Source organism: Geotrypetes seraphini, chromosome 3 (genome assembly GCF_902459505.1).
Source record: "Geotrypetes seraphini chromosome 3, aGeoSer1.1, whole genome shotgun sequence".
Classification (NCBI taxonomy): Eukaryota; Metazoa; Chordata; class Amphibia; order Gymnophiona; family Dermophiidae; genus Geotrypetes; species Geotrypetes seraphini.
In genome coordinates, this window is record NC_047086.1 from 290,119,208 (window position 1) to 290,145,072 (window position 25,865).

The following is a 25,865-nucleotide window of genomic DNA, read 5'->3' on the forward strand; positions in this document are numbered from 1 at the left end:
TCCATAAGGGCAGGCTGGCTTTGAAAGCCACCATTTCGAGATGGATCCGTCTAGCTATTTCATCAGCCTGTATTGCTGCCAGAAAGAATCCCCTCTTTCTGTAAGGGCTCATTCTTCTAGAGGCATTTCCTCTTTGTAGGCAGAGTCATTGGAGGTTTGCAGAGCTGCTACCTTGTCCTGCCTGCATACTTTTACAAAGTTTTACAGGATTGATGTGGCAGCCAAGCAGGATGCTGCTTTTGATTCCTCTGTTTTGGTAGCAGGATTATACGGGACTGCTCTGTTACATCCCACTTATCCAGGGATAAAGTTGGATTGTACAAGAATGAAAGATTAGGTTCTTACCTTTGCTAATCTTCTTACTTGTAAATCCACACACTGTTCTTAGAACTTGCTGATTTGCCAATTGTCTGCCTTAAGTTCTGGTAAGATGGACTTATGGTTTTTTGACCAGCCTTTCTAAATATGTTATACATTTTGCCTTGGGGATCCCAAGCTGTGGTGCCCCCCTCTGTTAGTGCAGGCTGTGTCTCCTTATATAGCACTGTTTCTTTCAGGTTTATACTGTTTAACTAGTCTTGTAGCCCGTTACATTAACGGGTGCTAGAATATATGTGTGTGAGTGTGTGGTTTTATTTCTTTTTCTCTCTCCTTAGCCGCTTTCTGTATTTCTGTCTTTCTTTTTTTTTTCCTTGGCTGTCCACCACCACCCTTTCTCTCTTCCTTTTTCCTCCCCTGCGTCCTCCACCACCCCATCACTGCTCACCTTATCCAGCAGCAGCCCTTTAATTGATCTTTTTATTTTTTATTTCATTCTTGTCTCTGTTTCCGGGTTCAAATCTTAGTTTCCATTCTTTCTTCTCCTCCCACGCTTTCTGCGATTACATTCTTTTCTCCTTCTAAAAATGCATTTCCTGTTGCCTGTCTCCATTCTTTTAATATTCATACCAGACCGTCTTCCTTCCACTATCCTATTCAATTTTTCCCCCTCCTTCTAGTTTTTCCATTGCTGTCTCCTAGTTCCATTTCTGCCTTTTCCTTCAGCCTCACCATATAATTTCTCATCCCTTCCTCATTTCTCCTTATCTGACCCTTTATCCTGGTCTTTCCTTTCCCCTACTTCATTGCTTTTTGCCTTTTTCTCCATCTTATTTCTCTCCCCCTTTCCTTACCTCATCATCATTATTACCCCCAAGCCAATTGTCTTCTTCCCTTCTCGGCCTAGACCTGGGGCTGGTCGTTAGCATGAGCAGACACTGCGGGAGCCCTTCTCAAGGGGGCAGGACAGGCTGGTGAGGAGCTCCCCGGTACCAGCGCCGCTCTCCCTCTCAGCGGGCCGGGCCAGATTGCTGCTTATTCGCTCCAGAGCTCGGCAATGGGGCGGAGAGCGGGCGCAAGGGGATCGGGGCCATGCTACCAGCAGGACTGCCCCAGCCCTCTCCCTCCTCCCCTCGCGGGCTTGTGGAGGCAATCAGCGGCTGTGGAGCTGCTGCAGGCCGTAGGTTTGAGTTTGTGTCGCAGTGGGTGGACAGCAAGGATCGTACGCACACCGCCACGCACACGGGGCTCTCCTCGACCTGGGGCTTCGGCGCCATCGACGGAGGGAAAGAAGCGCTGTGGAGGCGATCGGCGGCTGGCTGCGATCCCGGCTTGTGGAGTTGATCATGGTGACTGGGACCTTTGAAAGCAGCGCTAGGTGGAGAGCAGGGAGGCTGTTGTGAGGTAATAAGCGTGCATGCGCACTCGTGCCGCCACAACCCGACAGAAAAGGGATCAGGAAACACGCGGTGCGAGTGCGCATGCGCGCTTACCATTTTATTATTTAAGATAACCTGTTTTTCAATTCTTTGATTGTTTTGATATTTCAAGTTATGAGCAGGTTAGACTTATTTGTTGGGGGGTTTCCCCGTACCCCTCCCTTTTGTCTATGTCCTCTACAGGTATGACTGCCTGCTTTTGTATGAACTGGTGACCAGAGGGCAGTCCTGAAGTAAGAAGGGAAGGTCTCAAAAATTATATAAATAAGTCTTCCTACAAGCAGTTTCATGACATGGGATGCATAACCAACTTGTTCAGAAATAGAGTGTGGATTTACAATAAAGAAGAGTAGCAAAGGTAGAACCTAATCTTTTGTTGCTATTGCAAACCTTATCACACAAATAGTGGGACATTTCATCTTATATTTTACTGTTCAGGGAATATAGCCTATGAGAACAATAGAGTGGCACTTCTTCTAACAAATATGATGAAGGCAATGATGATGGTAAAATATTCTTCCCTATATAGAAGTCAAGTGTACCAGACTGATTCCCTTGATCAATATCTGCAGATCCAGTTAAATGTTATCAGTAATATTGCAGCCTAGTCTTCTGTGAAGGAAGTTTTAATTCAGACTGAACAGTCTGCTTTCTGCCATAGCAGTTGTTGAACACCTTTTCAGCTGTGCAGTTTAATAATGACTCTCAATCAGACTTGCACACTAAAGGGGGAGGGTGGAGTTGGGGAGTAATTTTACAAGATATGTTATAATATGGTATATAACATGTGTATATTCTATTTTAGTTGAAAATGTGATGATGAGTGGGTGGGGTTATTACACTATTAGATTTTATGTGTTAGATATTATAGTGCTATATTGGAATTACTTGTATGATGTATTTTTGTGCACTTGTCGTTTTGATTTGAAAATGAATAAGAGTTAAAAAAAAAAAAAAGACTTGCATAAGTGAGTCATTTTCCAAATTTAGTTTTACTAAAAGCAAAGTGGATTGAATTGTAGAGCAAGTTGTTGGGCTAAAAATGTAAACAATAGATATATTCATTGTAGTTATACTTTTTGATTAAAAAGTAAAAATATTAGGCAATTATTTATTTACTTTTACTTAAGTAATATTTTGTGTTCTTCGCTGTACTGTTATTTTAAGTATTAAAAAAATGCATGCATTTTTTACTTTAAGTACTTTGACCAAATAATTTAAGTAACAGTAACTATTGTTAAATTGTGATGGTCAGCAATATCCAGGTGCAGCAGCAATCGTATCAAAAAATCTTAGCTACTACTGAAGTTTTAAAGCAATAACTGGAGAACTGAGTAATAGGATAGGCCTTGGAGACTAGAGAGCTGCACGGGAACGGGGACGACGGGAATCCCGCGGGACCCGCGGGCATCCCGCGGGTTCCCCCTTTGGGTCACGGGGATCCCGTGGGGACGCCCCTAGGGTCGCGGGGATCCCGTGGGGACGCTTCCGAGGGTCGCGGGGTTCCTGCGGGGCTGGATGTACTCAGTCGCGCGGCTCTTCTCCCTACCTTCTCTTCTTGCAGCACAGAGCCGAACGGAAGTCTTCCCGACGTCAGCGCTGACGTCGGAGGGGAGGGAGGGCTTAAACAAAGCCCTCCCTCCCTCCGACGTCAGCGCTGACGTCGGGAAGACTTCCGTTTGGCTCTGTGCTGCAGGAAGTGCAGGTAAGGAGGAGAGTAGCCTCGCGGTTCGAGTGGCTACCAAGGGAGGGGGCGGTCCGCCCCGCCACACCCCGCCCCGGTTGCAGCACAGCCGCCCAGGTCCCCTTACTTTTGTGGCACTTCCCCGACCGACCGACCGACAACAGCCCCGGTCCGACAATCCTCCCTGCCCTGTAGCCGCGAATCTAAATTACCTTATTACAGCTGCTGTAAGAAGATAATTTAGATTCGCAGTTAAGGGCAGGGAGGTTTGTCGGACCGGGGCTGTTGTCAGTCGGTCGGGGAAGTGCCACAAAAGTAAGGGGACCTGGCCGGCTGTGCTGCACCCGGGGCAGTAGAGAAGGAGTGGGGAGAAGGACGCTGAAAGGCCATGGGGAAGACGGGAGGAGGGGGGGAAGGACTCTGAAAGCAATTGAAGACAGAGGAGGGAGAAGGACGCTGAAAGCACATGGGGAATACAAAGGGGTGGAGAAGGACGCTGAAAGGCCATGGGAAGGGTGGGGGGATGGACACTGAAAGCACTTGTGGAAGACAGAGGGGGGAGAAGGATGCTGAAAGCACATGGGGAAGACAAAGGGGTGGAGAAGGACGCTGAAAGGACATGGGGAAGACAAAGGGGTGGAGAAGGACGCTGAAAGGCCATGGGAAGGGCGGGGGGGGAAGGACTCTGAAAGCACTTGTGGAAGACAGAGAGGGGAGAAGGATGCTGAAAGCACATGGGGAAAACAAAGGGGTGGAGAAGGACGCTGAAAGGACATGGGGAAGACGGGGGGGGGGTGGAGAAGGACGCTGAAAGGCCATGGGGAAGACAGAGAGGGAGGACGCTGAAAGGACATAGGGAAGCAGAGGGGGGAGAAGGACACTGAAAGCACATGTGGAAGACAGAGGGGGGAGAAGGACGCTGACAGGACATGGGGAAGATGGGGGGGAGAAGGACGCTGAAAGGAAATGGGGAAGAGAGAGTAGGGAGAAGACGCTGGCAGGGAAGAAGACAGATGCCAGACTATGGGGGGAGCGGAGAGAAGAAGATGGGTGCCAGACCAATTTGGAAGAGGGAAGAAAGGGAGAGGCACAGTAACAGAGCAAATGGAAGATGCAGAAGGAAGAGAGACAGTGGATGGAAGGAATTGAATGAGAACATGAGGAAAGCAGAAACCAGGCAACAAAGGTAGGAAAATAATTATATTTCTTTTTTTTTATTTTGCTTCAGGATAAAGTAGTATATTAGTTGTGTTGATAAAAATTTATAAACATTAGAGGCTCTGGTAGAAACCCATTTGCAAAGTATGTATTCTTCCCAATTAATATTTCCAAATTAATAAAGTCTTTTTGCTTATTTGTAAATGGGTTTCTACCAGAGCCTTTAATTCAGTAGCATAATTAAATGAAATAACTATTTCTGAAGTTTATATGGACGGGCGGGGACAGAGGGGATTCCTCGCGGGGACGGGTGGGGACGGAGGGGATTCCTCGCGGGGACGGGTGGGGACGGAGGGATTCCTGACGGGGACGGGTGGGGACGGGTGGGATTCCTCACGGGGACGGGTGGGGACGGGTGGGACTTTGGCGGGGACGGGTGGGGACGGGTGGGATTTCTGTCCCCGCGCAACTCTCTATTGGAGACTTTGAGTGAAACAAATGATATGATTTACAGGGTCTCAGTTGGGCTCAACTATCATGGCAGCAGCTGAAAAAACAAGCATTTTGGGATATGTATTATAATAGAAAGGTATAATAGGAGATGTAGTTGGCTTAAGTATATTGAGAATAGAAAATCCGAAGGTAAATCATGAAGGAAACTGTAGTCTACAAGGAAAAAGAAACAGAAATTACCTTACATTTTAGTGTCATTCAAAACATATGATAAAAGATATTAGGGGCATTTTCAAAACTCTAAGACATCCAAAACAATGGCATAAATCGGCACTTGGATGTCCTAATCGTCAAGACATATGCCGATTTTCGAAACCATCTTTTTGGATGGCTTTTGAGCCATTGTACCCACTGTGCATCTAAGAGCAAAGGGGGATGGGGTGTGTTGGAGGCATGTTCTGGGTGGGCTTAAACTTGGACATCTTGTGGCAATCGATCGTTTCTCAAGACATCCTGGACACAACTTAGATTTTATGAACTAGACCTGTTTTAAGAGCATCTAAGTTCCAGAAACGTATACAAACTGACCAGATGACCACTGGAGGGATTAAGTAATAACCCCCAAACACTTCCTCAGTAGTCACTGGCCCCCCTCCCATCCTCCAAAGATGTAAATGAAACAGTATGTACCTGTCTGTAGAACAGCAGTACCTGATATGGGAAATCCTAGTAAAGCATCACACATGTGTCTTAAGTAGCCTGGTGAATGGGTTAGTGAGCCATAGAGAGGAGGACTCAGGCCCATAAGCCCCTTTAACCACTACATTTATGGTGGAAAGTGTGAGCCCACCAAAACCCTGCTCTACTGCCATATAGGTGCCAACTGCAGCGATAAGGACTATTGGGGTGGTAGGTGATTATAGTAGGTTTTGAGGGACTTTGGAGGGCTCACCAGAAATTATAAGGGGGTTATGGTGAGTTTTTCTTTTTGTTATATTTAGTTTTATTTTGTTGGTTTCTACTTTATTTTGTTCATTTCATCTACCTTATTCATAGTTTTACAGGGTTCTGTACTTTTTTCTTTTAATTTTCACGTGGGCGAGTCAGAAAACATCTTGGATAGGAGGAGTTTGACAGTTATTGAATCACAGAATAACTGTCTACTAACCTAAAGGCCTGGAACGGTTAATTTTCAGCAGAGGCCCTACCTGCGTGTAGTGACTGGAGATCGCTGCAGGAAGATCGTTGCTGGAGGCAGGACCAGTGGAGGCATGGATGATCGCTGCTGGTTGTTGCCTAGGATGGGGTGACATCTGATCTCTCATTGTGGAGAGGCTGGTGGTGTCTCTGGATCTGTGGAGTGGGGCCGTGCCATGGACTCCTCCTCCCGGTTGTTCGCTAATGGAGGCAGAGTGCTGTATTCTTTGGGAGCTGCCCATGAGCATCCGCCACCCAGTGAGAGCAGTGCGGCCCGGCGCTGGATTGTTCTATCTCTGTGCATCTTCTGCCTGGAAGCGATGAGTCAGGGCTGCAGCAGATGGAAAGCCTGAGCTGATATCTGTCCCATTTGGACTTATGTCGTTGGGATTATTTAAAATATGCTGAGGCAACAGAGCTTCTTCAGGAAATTGGACTTCTGTCAGACTTATTTGATTTTTTTTTCCCAGTTTATGAATTATTTTAAATTTTATTCCATTGTTTTTACCCCTATTCTTTTTGTTTTATTAACTGAATTCTATTGTTTAACGGTTCCTCCCTTCTATTCCTTTAATTCATTTAGATATCATTTATATAGATGGTGCTCCTATCTGTAAAGTTAGGAATTTCTATGAAATATTCTACATGCTTCTCTCCTCTCCATTCCTTCCTGCCCTCCATAGTCCTTCCTACCCTCTTCTAATCCCTTCCTCTGTAATGTTGCCTAGAGCTTGTATAGGTATGTGCAACGCACAAATGGAAAAAATAAAATAAAATAAATGTACATCTGGCAGCCTTTATGTGAAGTTCACAGCCGTGTCATCTAAGGCAGTATTACTCAACTTGGTCCTGGAGTACCCCCTTGCCAGACAGGTTTTCAGAATATCCACAATGAATGTGCATGAAAGAAATTTGCATATAATGGAGGCAGTGTATGCAAATCAAGTTTATGCATATTCATTTTGGATATTCTGAAACCCTGACTGGTAAGGGGGTACTCCAAGGACTGAGTTGAGAAACACTGCTCTAAGGTGCCCCACTGCTCTACTGATATGTCTATTGTCCATCCATTACAATGCTGGCCCCTCCACATCCAAAAGGTCTGCATTAAGACATTTTAAACTTGGACTGTTTTGTGGTCAAAAATGGCAAATAAAGTTAGACGTCCTAAGGGTTGGACATCCTGGCAGCCAAGATGTCTAAGCAGAAAATTTAAAAAAACAATCTTGCCAGTGTTGCAATATTGCCAGTTTAAAAAATGGCTGTGTCTGCCTCCAACTTTGGAAGTTTCCCAAACCACGTCCAAAGTCGGACTTCGATGTCCTTTCAAAAATGTCCCTCATTGTCTACTGGGAACAGAGAAAGTGTGCACCTTCCCAACATTATGTTGCCCCTTCAACACAGTAGACTTATACTACTCATTCTTCTCAACCTTTCTATTCCACTGCACAACAAAGTTTTTGCTTCCTGAACACTGCTGGGTGTTTCTTATAGAATTTTGGGTGCTGATCATGAATATTACATCAAAAATTACCCATCACGTACCATTTCAGAGAAATCTTCAATTTTGTCGTGATTTTTTCTTATATTTGGATGCAAACAATTTTTTCTCCCATAAGTGTCTTATCAACAACGGTTTGTGCCGCCTGGGTATGTCCATGCATAAAATCTAGCCAGGTTGGAAGCTGTTTTATGGAAGATGACATCCTGGGCATGTCTGGGCAGGTCTGAACGAGCTTGCGCTGTCTCACCATGCTATAATGGTGGCTTCCATACACCGATCCTGCTCATTTGGTTAATATAGATAGTCCGTGTGTGTATATAGTATCAGTATAGTAAAGTATAGTAGTATAGTAGCTGTAGCAATATAACAGTAAGTAAGCTTGATGCTATAGACGTTTTGGTGTCGGGCAATATGTCTCGTCGGTGTCGTAACAGCCGCGACACATTCTGCTATATCTGTGGGGAATATACACTTACGCCTCAGAGACGTTCGATGACTGCCCTTGTAAAGAAAGCCTATCATCTGTATTTTGGCTGCAAAATAGGTGATCAAGACAAGCAATGGGCGCCTCACATTTGCTGTGCGACATGTGCTGTTAGTCTGAGAGCCTGGCTCAGAGGTACTCGAAAGACGATGCCATTTGCTGTTCCGATGATATGGCGAGAACAGAAAGACCATGTGACGGACTGTTATTTCTGTTTGACTAATGTGTCTGGTTTCTCTGCCAAAAACAAGAAGTCAATTGAATATCCTAATCTGCCTTCAGCAATGAGACCCATGCCACATGATGACAGTCTTCCAGTTCCGAAACCACCAGAGGATTGGACCTTAGACGAACCAGATGAAGAAACTGCAGTGCAGGGTTCTAACAGTGACATTGACCCGGATTTTGAACCATCCTCATCAGGCGATCCACATCTGATAACACAGTCCGAATTGAACGATTTGGTCAGAGATTTGGGTCTGTCAAAAGCAAAAGCTGAGCTGCTAGGTTCGAGACTGCAGGAATGGTGTTTGCTATCACCAGGTACGAAAATTTCTGTGTTTCGAGACCGGCATCATGATATAACCAAATTTTTTGCACAAGTCGACAGTCTCTGTTTCTGTTGTGACATTGAAGGATTGTTCTCGGTCTTTGGTTGTGATCACAACCCGGAAGAGTGGCGTCTTTTCATTGATTCGTCAATGTTAAGCCTGAAAGCTGTTCTGTTGCACAATGGCAACGTTTATCCTTCAGTACCTGTTGGCTATGCAGCACATATGAAAGAAACATATGAGAATATGGAAATGTTACTAAAGTATGTCCAGTATACCAGGTATAACTGGAATATCTGTGGAGACCTCAAAGTCGTTGCTCTGTTACTAGGACTGCAGCTTGGCTATACAAAGTACTGCTGTTTCATCTGCGAATGGGACAGCCGAGACAGAGAGTCGCACTATTCTAGAAAGAACTGGCCACTCCGTAAAAAGTTAGTTCCAGGACAGAAAAATGTAGCACATGAATCGCTTGTTGACCCGACAAAGATATTTTTGCCTCCTCTTCACATTAAACTGGGACTCATGAAGAATTTTGTGAAAGCAATGAACAAGGAAGGGGAAGGTTTTCGTTATTTAAGACAGATGTTCCCAAGAATAACTGATGCCAAGATCAAAGAGGGTATTTTTGTTGGCCCCCAGATCAGACATGTTATGAGTGACAAGCGATTTGAAGATCTGTTAGTTGGGCCGGAAAAAATTGGCTGGAAAGCCTTGAAAGACGTTGTTGACAATTTTCTGGGCAATTACAGAGCCCCAAACTACATTCAGCTGGTAGACAAACTTCTCAAAGCATACAAGAGAATGAAGTGCAATATGTCACTCAAGATTCATTTCCTCCATTCACACTTGGACTTCTTCCCCGCAAATCTCGGTGCTGTGAGTGACGAGCACGGTGAAAGGTTTCATCAAGACATAGCTACGATGGAGAAACGATACCAGGGCAATTGGAATCCGTCAATGCTTGCCGACTATTGTTGGATGCTACAACGTGATGCACCAGACACTGAATATAAAAGAAACTCGGGAGCAAAACACTTTTAATTCTGTTTCATTTAGTCGCTTGTGCGAAACGTAAACTTGACTATATATTTTATTGTCAGTAAACATAAAAATGTCTATTTCTCATAGTTCTTACGTGATGCAGTAAAACCAAAACCATATTTGAGCATACCAAGTTGGTACCTGTCATAATCACCAAAAACTTTTCAGGAATCAAGACTTAACCAAAAAATTGTTGTGCAGTGTTCTTAGCAGATGCCTTGCCAAACCAATACCTATAATTTGGGCCCACAGACCACAGGCTCCACACTGGCCTCTACATCTCCCTTGAGTAAGATATCTTCAATCTGTTTCACTAACAAGAACCACTGCTTCCTCTAGTTCCACCTCTACCCTTGCTTCTGAGGTCATACTTTGCCTCCTTAAGCACCTGTTCCCTATGTGGCAGGGTAGATTTGATTTAAATCAAATTAATTTTAATCAAAATGTAAATGACTAGTCAGACTTGATTTAAATCATGATTTTCTATTCTTGCCAGTATGATCTTAATATATACAGAACAACCAGATGGAAGTTTCATTTTTTTGAAAAATAACTTTTCAGATTACAGTCAAACCTCAGTTTACGAGTGCACCGGTTTGCAAGTATTTTGCAAGACGAGCAAAACATTCGCAAAATCGGCGCCTCGGAAACCGAGTTTGACTCGATTTACGAGCGTCACCCCCGCAATCCGGCATCCCCCCGCTCGCGTCGTCTCCCCCCACGATCCTACATCCCCCCCAAGCACCAAAATGAAATCCCTTACCCCGATTGGGCACCAGCACCAACGCATAGGACATGCCGGTGCCCGAAGATCCTCCCTCTTCTAGGCTGGGCGGTGCGTCGGAGATCCTCCCTCTTGTCTCTGCTTTGGCTGCACATGCTCAAGGCCTTCAGATTCTCGGAAAGATGAGACCAGAAGGCCTTGAGCATGTGCAAATGCTCAAGGCCCAGTCCAGCCCAGCACAGGCAAGAGGGAGGATCTCCGACGCACCGTCCAGCCCAGAAGAGGGAGGATCTTCGGGCACTGGCATGTCCTCTGCGTTGGTGCTGGTGCCGGTGCCCAATCGGGGTAAGGGATTTTGTTTCGGTGCTTGGGGGGATGTAGAATCATGGGGGAGGGAGGGAGCGACGAGCGGGTGGAGGATACCGGTTCGCAGGGGGGATGCAGGATCGCGGGAGAGGGGGTATGGAGCAGCATCGGTAGCCTCAAGGGAGGGGGGAATGGAGCAGTGGAACGGATCAAAGCGAGTTTCCCTTACTTCCTATGGGGAAACTCGCTTTGATATACGAGCAATTTGGTTTACGAGCATACTTCTGGAACAAATTATGTTCATAAACCAAGGTTCCACTGTACTTTTAGTTATATCAAAAAATTACTGATTTGGTTATACTATTAGAAATACTGTATTTTTCTCTCCATAAGATGCACCTGATCATAAGATGCACCCTAAATTTAGAGGAGGAAAAGAAGAAAAAAAAACATTCTGAACCAAATTCTCCCTGCAGGCTCTGCACCCAACCCCACACTCCTTGCCAGGCTCTTCACCCTGTCCCCCCTTCCCTGCCAGGCTCTGTACCCTGTCCCCCCTCTGGTGGTCTAGTGGTGGACAAGGACAGGAAATAGGGCAGGCAGGGGCAGGGGACAGATATCAAGGCAGATGGATTTTTAAAATATGCAATGTCACCTCAGTAACAACTATAGAAAAATAGACAAATTTAGTGCAAAATATAGACAGCAGATATAAATTCTCAAAACTGACACATTTTAATCACTAAATTGAAAATAACATCATTTTTCCTACCTTTATTGTTTGATGATTTCTTTCTTTCTTGCCTTCCTTCCTCAGGCCCAACAGTTGTCCCTTCCTCCCTCCTATGTCCCCCTCAATGCCTTCCAGCCTTTGTCCTCTTCCTCCCCCCGCTGTCTGGTGATTCTTTCTTTCTTTCTTTCCTTCCTCAGGCCCAACAATTGTTCCCGCCCTCCTTTCTATGTTTCCCTCATTACCTTCCAGCCTTGTCCTCTTCCCCCCTCCCCCCCCAACTCAGGCCCAACAATTGTCCCTTCTTCCCTCCTATGGTCCTCTCACTGCCTTCCAGCCTCTGTCCTCTTCCACCGCCCCACCAAACCTGCTTGCCCGCCCGATTTAATTACTTCCAGCTGCTGCTGCTGTGAGGACACATCAATGAAGCAGCAGCAGTGGGGGGGGGGGGGGGAGATCCTGGCTCGGCAGCGTGGCACCCAAAACAGATGTTGCTGGGAAGGGCCAGGTAGATGCAGCGATTGCACGCCGCCTACCCTTTCAACTTTAAAGAGTGCCCTCTTGTTCTCCCTACCTTGGACAGGTTGTTCACCCCCTCCAAGGTAGGGAGAACAAGAGGGCACTCTTTAAAGTTGAAAGGGGATAGATTCCGTACAAACGTAAGGAAGTTCTTCTTCACCCAGAGAGTGCTGGAAAACTGGAATGCTCTCCCGGAGGCTATCATAGGGGAAAACAATCTCCAGGGATTCAAGACAAAGTTAGACAAGTTCCTACTGAACAAGGTCATACGCTGGTAAGGCTAGTCTCAGTTAGGGCACTGGTCTTTGACCAAAAGGGCCGCCGCGTGAGCAGACTGCTGGGCGCGATGGACCACTGGTCTGACCCAGCAGCAGCATCTCTTATGTTCTTATGTTCTAAGCCTTACGCCCGATGACGAAGCAGCAGCGGGTGGGGGGGAGGGGGGGGACACCTAGCTCAGCGCGGCACCCGGAACAGAAGATGTTGATAATAGCCACCTTGTCATTCTCTAATTTTGAGGTGACTCCGCTGACTGACCTTTTCAATGAGTTTCTAGATTCGAGAGTGGTACCGGAGGATTGGAGAAGGGTGGATGTGCTCCCTCTCCACAAAAGTGGAAGTAAGGAAGAAGCAGGGAATTATGAGCAGGTAAGTCTGACTTCTGTGGTAAGCAAATTAATGGAAACACTTTTAAAACAGAGATTAGTGATGTTTCTGGAATCCTGTGGATTACAGAACCAGAGGCAACATGGATTAACTAGAGGTAGGTCTTGTCAGACAAATCTGATCAATTTCTTTGACTAGGGGACCAGTGAGTGCCCTTGGGATGGGTCCCAAAGTGACAGGCTGGGTCAAGAACTGGAAGAGTGGAAGGCAACAGAGGGTAGTGATCAATAGAGATCACTCTGAGGAAAGGGATGTTACCAGTGATGTACCTCAAGGTTCTGTTCTTGGGCCTATTCTTTTTAACAGTTTTATAAACGATATTGCTGAAGGGCTGTAGGGTAAGATTTGCCTCTTTGCAGATCATACCAAAATCTACAATAGAGTAGACACCCAGGATGGTGTTTATAACATGAAGAAAGACCTGGCGAAGCTTGAAGAATGGTCTGAAATTTGGCAGCTAAAATTTAATACTAAGAAATGCAACGTCATGCATTTGGGCTGCAAAAACCCAAGGGAACAGTACAGTTTAGGGAGTGAAGAATTTAAGTGCATGACAGAAGAGAGGGAGTTAAGATTGTATGTGATGATCTTAAAGTGGCCAAACAGGTTGAAAAGATGACAGCGAAAGCTAGAAGGATGCTAGGGTGCATAGGGAGAGGTATGGCAGGTAGGAAAAAGTAGGTATTGATGCCCTTATATAAGACTTTGGTGAGACCTTATTTAGAATATTGTGTACAATTCTGGAGGCCGCACCTTCGAAAAGATATAAAAAGGATGGAGTCGGTCCAGAGGAAGACTACTAAAATGGTGTGAGGTCTTCATCATAAGGTGTATGGGGACAGACTTAAAGATCTCAATCTATATACTTTGGAGGAAAGGCAGGAGAGGGGAGATTTGATAAAGACGTTTAGATACCTACGTTATGTAAATACGCATGAGTCGAGTCTCTTTCATTTGAAAGGAAGCTCTGGAATGAGAAGGCATAGGATGAAGTTAAGAGGTGATAGGCTCAGGAACAATATAAAGAAATACTTTTTTATAGAAAGGGTGCTAGATGCGTGGATCAATCTCCCGGTAGAGGTGGTGGAGACAGAGACTGTGTCTAATTTCAAGAAAGCCTGGGATAGTCACGTGGGATTTCTTAGAGAGAGGAAGAGATAATCATTACTGTGGATGGGCAGACTGGATGGGCTATTTGGCCTTTATGTGCCATCATGTTTCTATGTTTAAAAGGTTGATAATTCATATTTGGACAACTTTTCTGCTGTACTTTATTGAAAGGAGAAAAATAATCCTTACCTTAATAACAATTTAAATAGTTTTATTTAGCCAAAATAAAATTGTGATAGCATATGTATTGTATTGCCTAAACATCTATGTTAACTGATGTGATCAAACAAAATATCTTAAAAAAACAACTTACTTTCAGCCAGGTTCAAACATGAAATACGTAAAATACTATCTTCTGTTGCTCACTCACCTTCATCTTCTTTGTTCATAATCTGGAAAAGAAAAACAAGCTTTCCTGCTTTATTGAGTCCCAAACGATTTTTCAGTTTGGAATAAAATGGTGTGTGGTAGCTGTGTTAGTCCACTTTTAAATGTAATATATACTGTAGAAACAAAACATAAGACTAACAATGCATTTTTTTATTTGCTTTGAAGGTTGTGAGTTCGATCCCAGCCTGCTCCAGGTCATTCTGGGCAAGTCACTTTCCTTTCTTTGCTCCGGATACCACAGTTTGTTTCTTTTTTTTTTTTTTTTCCATGATAGTTTATTAGTTTTTCAATGAACACAGGAACAAGAAAAAGAAAAATATGATATACAACAAAAAGGCATATGGCATTTACAGTACTGAATAAGAAAGTACAGTATAAATCTGTATTAGATGCGAGCATTTTGTAAGTATGAGGATAAAGGATAGATATTTGTTTGAACTGACCTCTCATTCTATACAACATTAATTCAAACTTATGGTGCTGCAACACTGAGTTCCACCAGTGGTGAATATTAAGTAGGTTCGAGGATTTCCAATTGGATAAGATCAATTTTTGCGCCCGTATTATCAAGGTGTCAAAGAGCTTTCTATGCTGCTCAATTATAATTATCTTAGGAGATTGTGATTTGAACATCACTATTGAGAAAGACAGTTCACAGTTCAAGTGGAAAATATTTTGCATAACAGACCATACCTCAGTCCAAAAAGAATAAACCAAAGGACATTCAAACATCATGTGTATAATGGAACCTTTACCCTTTTGACAATTCCAGCATGTACTAGATGGTAAGAAGCCAGCAACATGTAATTTATGGGGTGTCCAAACAGCTTTATGATATAGAAAATACATAGATTGTATAGCGCTAGCTGATGATACTGCTCGCAGCGATTTGGACCATAAAAGTGCCCAAGCTTGATCATCAATTTGAGAATCACAGTCTTTTTCCCATATGTCCCTAAGAGTAGAGAGGGGTGACATATACCACATGATGGATTGTTTATATAGTTTAGAAGCTACATGTCCTAGTGTTAAATATTGTACAGCTAATGTATGTAATGTTGGTGAGTGAGAGGAAAGCAATTGTACAATAGGTGATGTAGATATACAATGGTGAAGTTGAATCCATTTAAAGAGAGCAGAAGATGATAGACCATACTTCTCTTGTAGTGTTTTAAATGGAAGCATTTTATAATTAGGATCTAGAATATCATGTAGAGAGAAGATTCCCTTATCTATCCATTCTTTCCAGAGAAATGATTTCTTATTGATAAGTATATTGGTATTAAACCACAAGGAGAGAGATGGAGATTTAAGACAGGAATGTTCAAGGTAGGAGTCAAATTCAAGTAAGCATTGAGAGGTCATTTTTAAAAGAGGATCATCTATAGAAGCAATTGGTGCAGTTAAATATGCAGACGATTGAAGAGGCAGCATTAGTTGTTTTTCTAGTTCAAACCAGACTGGCGAGTAGGCATGAGATTCTGCAAACCAATATAAACCCTGATGAAGGACGAAAGATTTATGATAAGTAAGAAAATCAGGAAAGAGAACTCCCCCTTGTTCTTTGGTAAGCTTAAGTTTACTTAAGGCTATTCGTGATTGTTTATTCCTCCATAGAAAAGAAGAAAGAAGCGAATCAAGTTTTTTGTAGAAGGAGGTGGGGGAAGAGAAACGGAATCATAAGTAGAATATAGTTCACCTTGGGCGTAAGCATCATCTTAATAGTTTCGAGACGCCCCCACCATGATATATGAAGAGGATGCCATGATTGAACTAAGTGGTGGACAAGTTGAAGTATATGGCACATATTAATATCAACAGTATCTGAGAGAGAAGGGGTGAGCTCAATACCCAGATATTTCAGTTTTCCTGGAGTCCATTGGAGGTTATATGGCTTGACCATGTATGAATGAGCATAATGATTTAAAGGGAGAGATTCAGTTTTTTCTTGGTTTAATTTATACCCAGAAAAAGATGAATAGTCAGCAATAATTTGGAGAAGTTCTTTAAGAGAGTTTTCAGGGTTAGAGAGGTAAAGAAAGACATCATCTCAAAACGCAAGTCTGACCATGCCTCCCCACTCCTTGCCAAACTTCATTGGCTCCCAATAATCTCCAGAATCCATTTCAAATTTTCCTGCCTGGCTTTCAAGATCATTCACGGAATCCAGCCTCCTCTTATCCCACTGTCTTTCAACTCCTCCAGTCCCGACTCCTCCAGAACTGCCCAAAGGCTTAAACTAGCTTTCCCCTCTCCATGCGGCATCCACTATTCAGGCAAACTGGGAAAATCCCTTCTCCAAAATCACAGGTCTTTGGAACGACCTCACCACCCCGCTGCGGAACCTGAGCTCCCTTCAGTTATTCCGCAAACAACTGAAAACCTGGCTTTTCAGCAAATTGTAGCTCTATCCTTCCCCCCTTTCTCTCCCCCCTTCTACACATAAGTTCATGTAATCCTTTTTCTTCTTCTCTACCCACTATTTTAAGTTCTTGTAAACCGTGTCGAGCTCCATTCTCATGGAGATGATGCGGTATATAAACTTAAGGTTTAGATTAGATTAGATTAGATTAGATCATCTGCATAAGCAGAGAGTTTTATATCAATAGAATTACACATGATGCCACCAATATTTGGTGTTTGTCGAATGCGGATAAGTAGAGGCTCAAGTGCTAAATTAAATAGATAAGGTGGCAGAGGGCATCCCTGCCTTGTTCCTCTGTGCAGTCGAAAAGAGTCTGAAAGTGTATTGTTTGCAATAATTCGAGCTGTAGGATCTGTATATAATACTTTAATCATTTGAGTAAAGGAGGAACTTGCACCAAACCATTCCAGAACACTAAAGAGATAATTCCATTCGATCCTATCATTAGGGGAAACAGCAGAATGCCTGATATAGATCACAGTAGTTAAAGAGAGAGTAGCGAAAGGACAGGTTATCTGAAAATGATTGTAGAAGAGGGACTAGATCTTTATTGCTATTTGGAGGAGAGAAAGCGGTACAGAAGATAGAAATAGAGTCTAGTGTCAGCAGTAAAGATTCAGTAGCCAAGCAGAAGGGATTAAGATTGGGACAGGAAAGTGGGGAGTGAGTTAGCAATTATCAAAGACAAACAAGAGTGATAGGAAGAGCATTCATAAAGGCAAAAATAAAAACTTGAAGTTAGATGACTGTCCAAAGAATCTCATTTAGAGTTAACCAGTAAGTCAAATTAAAAGCAAAGTCTTCACTATACGCTGAGCAATAATGAGTCATAGAATAGAGTAGAAGTTATCCGTGTCCGGCGAGTAAACAAGTGTAGAGTACAGGTTTCATCACAAATCGGAGAAGGATTATTTTGGTCACTGCAGACCAGCAGAAAAGAGACAGAAGCAGGCATTGATGCGCTGGATCGGCTAAAACGATCAGGTAGATGACATTCCTTGGGATTGCAGGCTGTCCAAGAAAGATTGAAGGAGCTCTGGTGACTCAAAATGTCTCGTGGAATTGTTGATTGTCACAATCATTCGGGCCGGATATTGCAGGCCATAGCATGCCCCCATGGACTTCAGTCTTGCCCGTAAGTCCAGAAAAGATTTTCGCTTCCGTGCTGTGGTTTTCGCGAGGTCGGGAACAATTAAGAATTTCTTATCAGCGTAAGTTAGATTTTTATGTGTCTTGGCAGCATTCAGAATCTGAAGAGCTTGAGGGTAGCGTAGCAACTTCGCCACGATCGGCCTCAGTCTTGTAAATCCAGGCTTCAAAGAAGATGGCGTTCTGTGAGCCTGCTCAAACTGTAACGGGAGGTCTGCGGTGATGTTAAGCAGTTTCGGCAAAGTGTCAGTAAGGAACTTAGTTAGATCAGACCCTTCAGAATTTTCCTGTAATCCGATTATTCTTATGTTATTACGGCGGTTGCGATTACAAAGATCTTCCATATCTTGATCTAATTGTTTAAATCGCTGTTGTACTTGCGTTTCAAATTGTGCGAAGGAGAGCGCCGCCATATCAGCCCTGTTCTCAAGAGAGTCGACACGTGCCGCGCAGGCAGCGAAAGAAGCAGTGAGCGAGTTTTTTCAGATTTCATTTCACAGGTGATATCATATTGTTTTGTAATAAGATCTTTCAAAGCCCTGAGCTCGTCTAAAACTGCATCAGATGAAGCTTGCAAGGACTTACTAGTGGACGGTTTTTCCGGTGAGGGAGGATCATGTTTAGATCTTTTAGATCCTGAAGATTGACTTGGAGAAGTCTCAGGTTTTGTAGATTTCGTGGCGGACATCTCATATATCGATAAAAGTTAATTGCAGCAAGAAAAATATCGGGAAAAGTTTGCTCCGATTCAATAATCTAACACACTATCGAGGAGAAAGGAGATTATGCAGCCATCTTGCTTCCTGGCTCAACAGCGCCCCCCACAGTTTGTTTCTGAGCCTGCCGGGACAGATAAGGAAAATACTGTACTTGAGACCGATTATTATTCAGTGTATTTTAAACCGCTTTGGGTGAATTTCTTCATGAAAAAAGTGGTTAATAAATTCAAATAAATGAATAAATACATCTATACTATACTCTCAAATCCCTCACCACACACCTATCTCCTGCAGATAGCGCCTCATCCCTTCTTTGCTCAAATATTGTCCACCATTTTTTTCTGATAAAATTCAATTTCTGAGAAGCTCCCTGAATATAACCCCCTAATGCATACCACCTCAATTCTTTCACCATCTGCCCCCTCATTATCCAGCTCTCTGACCAATTTTTATATTCCTTTCCTTCCTGGATTTACCAGTGCTTTGAAATCATTGAAACTGATGACAGCTTCTCATAACCCTATCCCATTAATTGTTATTAAATACCATCTTAAGTCCTTATATTTATCACATGGTAGTGACCAGTCTCTCTCAGGCTCGGGTTCCAACTAGTACTTGGAAGATGGCCATTATACTTCCAAAGATTAAAGATCCTCAAAAATCAGCCGATGACTTTACTATCACCTGTTCTCCAATTTGCCCTTCATAGCCAAACTTACTGAAAACATTGTCCTTTTTCATCTCAGTGACTTCATTGAGAAAACAAGTTTATAAAAGAGCATAGCACCAAAAACACCATGATAATATGTGGAATTCCACAAGGTTCTGATCTGTCACTCTTTTTCAATCTGTTTCTTGGCCCTTTGGCTTTTCTTACACAATCTTGTAACATAAAATTATTTTTGTATGCTGATGACATATACTTCACCAAGCTACTGCAAACATGTTTGTCAAAGGTGACACTCTGGTTTGAGGAACATCATATGGTCATTAACCCAGATAAAATCACCACATGTTGGATAACAGGCACTTATCCAGTCCCTTCATTAATATGAACCCTTTTAATAAACCAATACAAGCAGTTAATTTGTTTTCATTTCTTGGAATAACTATAGATTCAGCTCTTTTATTTACCATACAAATAACTACTGTGATAAAATCAGTTTTTCTTGCCCTTCATATACTTAGGGTAGTCTGAAATTTTATTACAAAAGAATCATTACTTAAACTTTTTATGCTTTTATAAACTCAAAATTGGATTATTATAATGTAATCTATGCAGATTTGCATAAATTTCAATTAGAGCCTACAAATATCACAAAATACTGCAGTTAGAATTTTATGTAATTCCAGTAGATTTGATCATGCAATGCCCTTACTGAAACAATTACACTGGCTTCTGGTACGTTACCATATAAAATTATATGACTACATTAATTATCCCTTACTCATAAGAACATAATAGCCTTACTGGATCAGACCAATGGTCCATCAAGCCCAGTAGCTCATTCTCTCGATGGCCAATCCTTGGGTTTTGGCCAGGTACTAGTAACCTGGATTGACCACCATGAGAATGGGCTACTGGGCTCAATGGACCATTAGTCTGACCCAGTAAGGCTATTCTTATGTTATTAACAGTGAGTAAAATGCAGGAAAAATAAAACTGACAGCGTTGACAACAGTATTAGAATGGGTGTTTATTACTGAAGAAACTACTATGAAAAAAGGGAGCTCCATTGACCTTGAGAATGATACCTACTAAGCTAAGTTGCCATTCAATACAATTTTATGCAAACTACAAAGAAACTTAAAAATAAAAAATATTTTCATATTTTTCAAGATTGATAGAAACAGTTTGAAATTAAACATAAGGGGGAGGGAGGTTGACAGATAAAAGCTCAATTTGTGATATGTAGGTGGTGATTCGATGCAAACCTTGCATTTTTGAGCATTTGAAGTCTTTTCCTTCCCTTTAATTACTGTTGAGTGATGTGATAAATATTTTGTTGAGGGCTTGCAAGTACTTTGGTGATCTAAAAGGAGCATGCCATTGAGGTGCTATACTGTCTGTGCCTGTGACTTTATTATTCTTACCTTCAGGAGAGAATTGGCTCTGTCGTCTAAAACCCCTCTAGTAGTAAGCAACCTAGGCCAATCAGAGCCTTAGGCCCCTCTCCAGCGCATCCCAGTATGCACCAGGGAGGAGAAGGCCTGCCATTTTGAAGAAGTGGTCATGCTGGCTGGAGGTAGGTGCCATCCCTCGAGCCGGCCTTCGTTTTGATAATTTGCCACTAAAATACATGAACACTAAATCAATTGGAACCGGTTTAGTGACAACGTTAATGTTTTGAGAATCTTCCCCTTAGTGTCGAGAAAACAATTGTGTGCTGGATTTACCAGAGGCTGACGCCACATGCTGAATCAAATTGTTTGTTTGATAATATCCTTCCAGTTGTTCAATCCTTTAAGTATTTAGGAGTGATATTTGATGCAATGTTGACATTTGATCAACAAGTGACCAATATTGTTAAACAGGGTTTTAAGGTGTTACAGGTTAAAAGCAATAAAAGGGTTAGTGGACAGAGCTTCTTTTTAAATCCTAGTTCATTCACTATTTATGGCAAAAATCGATTAGGCAAATTCATTATTGATACGAACAACTAAAAGAAATTTAAAGAAATTACAAACTCTATAGAATGTGGCAATAAAACATATTACTAGAAGGAGTAAACGAGGTCATGTAACCCTACTTTTGATTAATGAATATTGGTTGCTGATACATTATCGGGTTCAGTTCAAGTTGATTTTGATTGTTTTTAAAGTTTTGAATACTTGAGTACTAGGAACTCTTTAAATTTTTGAAAGCATATTGCCCATCTAGATCTTTAGGTTCCAGTCAAGCTCATTTCTTGGAAGTTCCAAGTTTATATGATGTAAGATTGGAATGTATAAGAGACAGCTTTTTTATGTGGGACTGGTTTTATGGAATTTACTTCCTTTTTCATTAAAAACCGAAGCCTCTTTACCTAGATTTAGATAGTCCCTTTAAGCCTATTTATTTCAACAGACTTTTGGATGTGAGTTATAGGGCTCCTTTTACTAAGGTGCGCTAGCATTTTTAGCGCACGCAGGAAATTACTGCACGCTATGCTTCTAGAATTAACGCCAGCCCAATGCTGTTAAAGCCCTAACGCAGCTTAGTAAAAGGAGCCCATAGTGTTTGAATATATGAGTATGTGTATATGTATGGGGTTTTTATATGGGTAAGATGGTGTCCGTTTGAATTTATGAGGAGGCTTTTGGGATGGGTTTTTCTTTTTATGATGGAGTTCTTTTCTATTTTATTTAAATTTTTTTAAAATATTTTTATTGTAAACAGCTTTATTTACATTACATTACATTACATTACATTAGTAATTACTATTCCGCCATTACCTTGTGGTTCAAGAAGGCTTACAAAAGATTAATAAAACGGGGTTACAATGGGAGAACTATTGATTAACTAGAGAGGTAAGTAGTAGATCTTTTAACATTTCTCGGGTTGTTAAGGGTAAGGCGGCTTACAAAAGAATTAAAAGGGGGTAACAATGGAAGCGATTGTTGTTATTAGAGAGGTAAAAAGTTGATCAATTGTCAATTTTTGAGTTAAGAGTACGTGATGTTATGGCTGCTTCAGGAATTTCTTGAAAAGTATAGTTTTTATTTCTTGTGAGATAGTGGTATATCAAATAAATGAAACCTGTAAACCTGTTTTACTAATACTTTCAGATTTAAAAGTAGACTACCTTGTGACATGATGTAGTTAATTTTATTGACAATTATTTTTGTTTGTACAGAGATGTCTGGTCCAAAATGCACTGTTTGGATTCTGTTCTCACTGCAGTCTATTTCAGATTTTTTTTTCTGTGCAGTGTACCCTGGACTGATATTTCTTAAAATAGAAATACAACAGTGCCTTTTTTCTGTTATGCATCCAAATAAGAGAGACAGAATAATTGCAAGTTGTCATTGTCTGTGAAATTCAGAAGAGCTAAGGATAGAATCAATAACTAGATGCTAATGATATTAGTAGAAAGTAAATCTTTTTTTCCTAAGCTGTCCACGTATTGATTTCTGTAGCAGTGAGCATTAAATTTTTGCTCAGCTGAATTGCCTTTCCATCTAAAGAAGAAAGTGACAATTTTCAAGCAGTCTATCTATATCTAAAGGTACCAAAAGGTTTAATAGTCCTGGTTTGTACAAGGCATTTTATCCAGACAAATCTTATTAAATCTTAATGTTTAATACTTTATGTACATTAATGTATGCATTTGCAGTTGATTGAGCTGGCCTTCAGGCTACATTAAAGCTTTCAAAGGAGCTAGATCACAATGATGATTGTTACTACCCACTTAAATTTTGATAAAGTGAGGCACAGGAAGACAGTGGCATGCCAACGGTATCAAACTATGTCATTAGTAGAGATAATTTGATTTTTCATTACAGAAATTACTTAACTTGCCAGATTATATCTTTTCTTGCTATTCCTTTTAATTTATTAGGGTATTTTCCTGTTTGTAAGCTGATTTTGCACCAGGGCTATATAAGTTTTAATTCCTGAAGGCCAGTCAAAAATCATCTCCAGCAACAAAAGACCAAAGCATAGTAACATAGTAAATGACAGCAGATAAAGACCTGAATGGTCCATTCAGTCTGCCCACTCATTATACATTCATGGTTAAATTGTTTGCTTATTTATAATCCGCCTTTATCAAAGCAGAGTGCAGTGCAACACACACAATAACATTAACTTACTACATAAAAGTATCATCGTAAAACAGAAAAATTCCACATATCATAGAACAAAAAAAACAACGTTGTTATTATACATAGAAAATGATGGCAGATAAAGGCCAAATGGCCCATCTAGTCTGCCCTTACGCAGTAACGATTATCTCTTTCTCTCAGAGATCCCAAGTGCCTATCCCAGGCCCTCTTGAATTCAGACACAGTCTGTCTCCATCACCTCTTCCGGGAGACTGTTCCAAGCATCTACCACCCTTTCTGTAAAAAAGTATTTCCTTAGATTACTCCAGAGCCTATCACCTCTTAACTTCATCCTATGCCCTCTCATTGCAGAGTTTCCTTTCAAATAAAAGAGACTCGACTCATGTGCATTTATATTACGTAGGTATTTAAACGTCTCCCCTCTCTCGCATTTCCTCCAAAGTATACAGATTGAGATTTTTAAGCCTGTCCCCATATGCCTTATCATGAAGACCACGCACCATTTTAGTAGCCTTCCTCTGGACCGACTCCATCCTTTTTATATCTTTTTGAAGGTGCAGCCTCCAGAATTGTACACAATATTCTAAATAAGGTCTCACCAAAGTCTTATACAGGGGCATCAGTACCTACTTTTTCTACTGGCCATACCTCTCCCTATGCAACCTAGCATCCTTCTAGCTTTCGCCATCACCTTTTCAACCTGTTTGGCCACCTTAAGATCATCACATGCATTCACACCCAAGTCCCGCTCTTCTGTTATGCACATAAGTTCTTCACCCCCTAAACTGTACAGTTCCTTCGGGTTTTTGCAGCCCAAATGCATGACCTTGCATTTCTTAGCATTAAATTTTAGCTGCCAAATTTCAGACCATTCTTCAAGCTTCACCTAGTCTTTTTTTCATGTTATTCACACCATCCGGTGTTTCTACTCTATTGCAGATTTTGGTATCATCTGCAAAGAGGCAAATCTTACCCTTCAGCAATATCGTTCTGTATGTGTGTTCATTCTGCTGCCCCTCATTATCTCTCTTCACTTCTCTCTCGTTATATACCTCCCAGAGAACTCCGTTCCTCAGATAAGCTGCTCTTAGCTGTACCCTTCTCCACTGCCAATTCCAGACTTTGTTCCTTTCATCTAGCAGCCCCCAATGCCTGGAATAAACTACCCGAGTTTGTCCACAAAGCCCCTTCCCTTGTTTAAAAGCAGACTGAAAACCAACCTTTATGATATATAGCCTTCAATCCATAACGCTACTCCCCACTTCCCTTCAACCCAGCCAGCTGATTAACGGTTTCCCTTAACTGTATCCATGACATCTAGTTTGTCTGTCTTCTCTGTTTAGATTGTAAACTCTTTTGAGCAGGGACTGTCTTCTTGTGACTCCATACAGGGCTGCTTACATCTGGTAGCACTATTGAAATAATTAATAGTAGTGTGAAAAGTTTCAGGCTTTGGGAAGCAAAGCTGAGATTGTGATGTCATAATGCCTCATTCTACCAATAAGAGCCAACCTCATCAGTGATGTCACAATGGATTGATTGTCCTATACTCCTCTCTGCCCTTCAACCCAACCAGCTGATTAATCTTCCCCTTAACTGTATCCATGACATCCTGTTTATCTGACTTGCCTGTTTAGATTGTAAGCTATTTCGAGCAGGGACTGTCTTCTTTGTGATTCTGTACATCGCTGCATGCGTCTGGTAGCGCAACAGAAATAATGAATAGTAGTAGTTTATAAAAATGTTAAAAAGAACAGGCCCAAGAACAGAACTGTGAGGCATACCACTGGTAACATTCCTTTCCTCAAAGCGATCTCCATTGATCACTACCCTCTTGTCGCCTTCCAGTCAACCAGTTCTTGACCCAGCTTGTCACTTTGGGACCCATCCCGAGGGTACTCAGTTTATTTATTAGACGTCTGTGTGAAACACTGTCAAAGGCTTGGCTAAAATCTAAATACACCACATCTAGCGCACATCCTCTATCCAATTCTCTGGTCACCCAGTCAAAGAAATTTGTCATATTTGTCCGACAAGACCTACCCCTAGTGAATCCATGTTGTCTCCATTCCTGCAATCCACAGGATTCCAGAAACTTGACCATTCTCTGTTTTAAATGCGTTTCCATTAATTTGCATATCACAGAAGTCAGACTTACTGGCCTGTAATTCCCTACTTCTTCCTTCTACTTTTGTGGAGAGGGACCACATCCGCTCTTCTCCAGTCCTCCGGTACCACTCCCAACTCTAGAGACTCGTTGAAAAGGTCAGTCAACGAGGCTACCAGAACTTCCCTAAGTTCTTTCAGCACCCTCAGATATACACCATCTGGCCCCATCGCTTTGTCTACCTTTATTTTCACTAACTGCTCACAAACACAACCCTCTGAAAATCGATCAGGGTTTATTACTCCTCTATCCCTATTCACGTTTGTCTTTTGCGGTCCTGCTCCTGGCGCTTCAGCTGTGAACACAGAACAGAAATATTTGTTAAGCAATTTGGCCTTTTCTTTTTCAGCTTCTACGTATT

General features: G+C 42.1%; 1 protein-coding gene across 10 annotated transcripts in view; it reads left to right on the forward strand.

The window, feature by feature from the left end:
* Positions 1–25,865, forward strand: part of CEP170 (centrosomal protein 170) — a 283,085-nt gene that overhangs the window by 141,744 nt on the left and 115,476 nt on the right. The window lies entirely within an intron of this gene.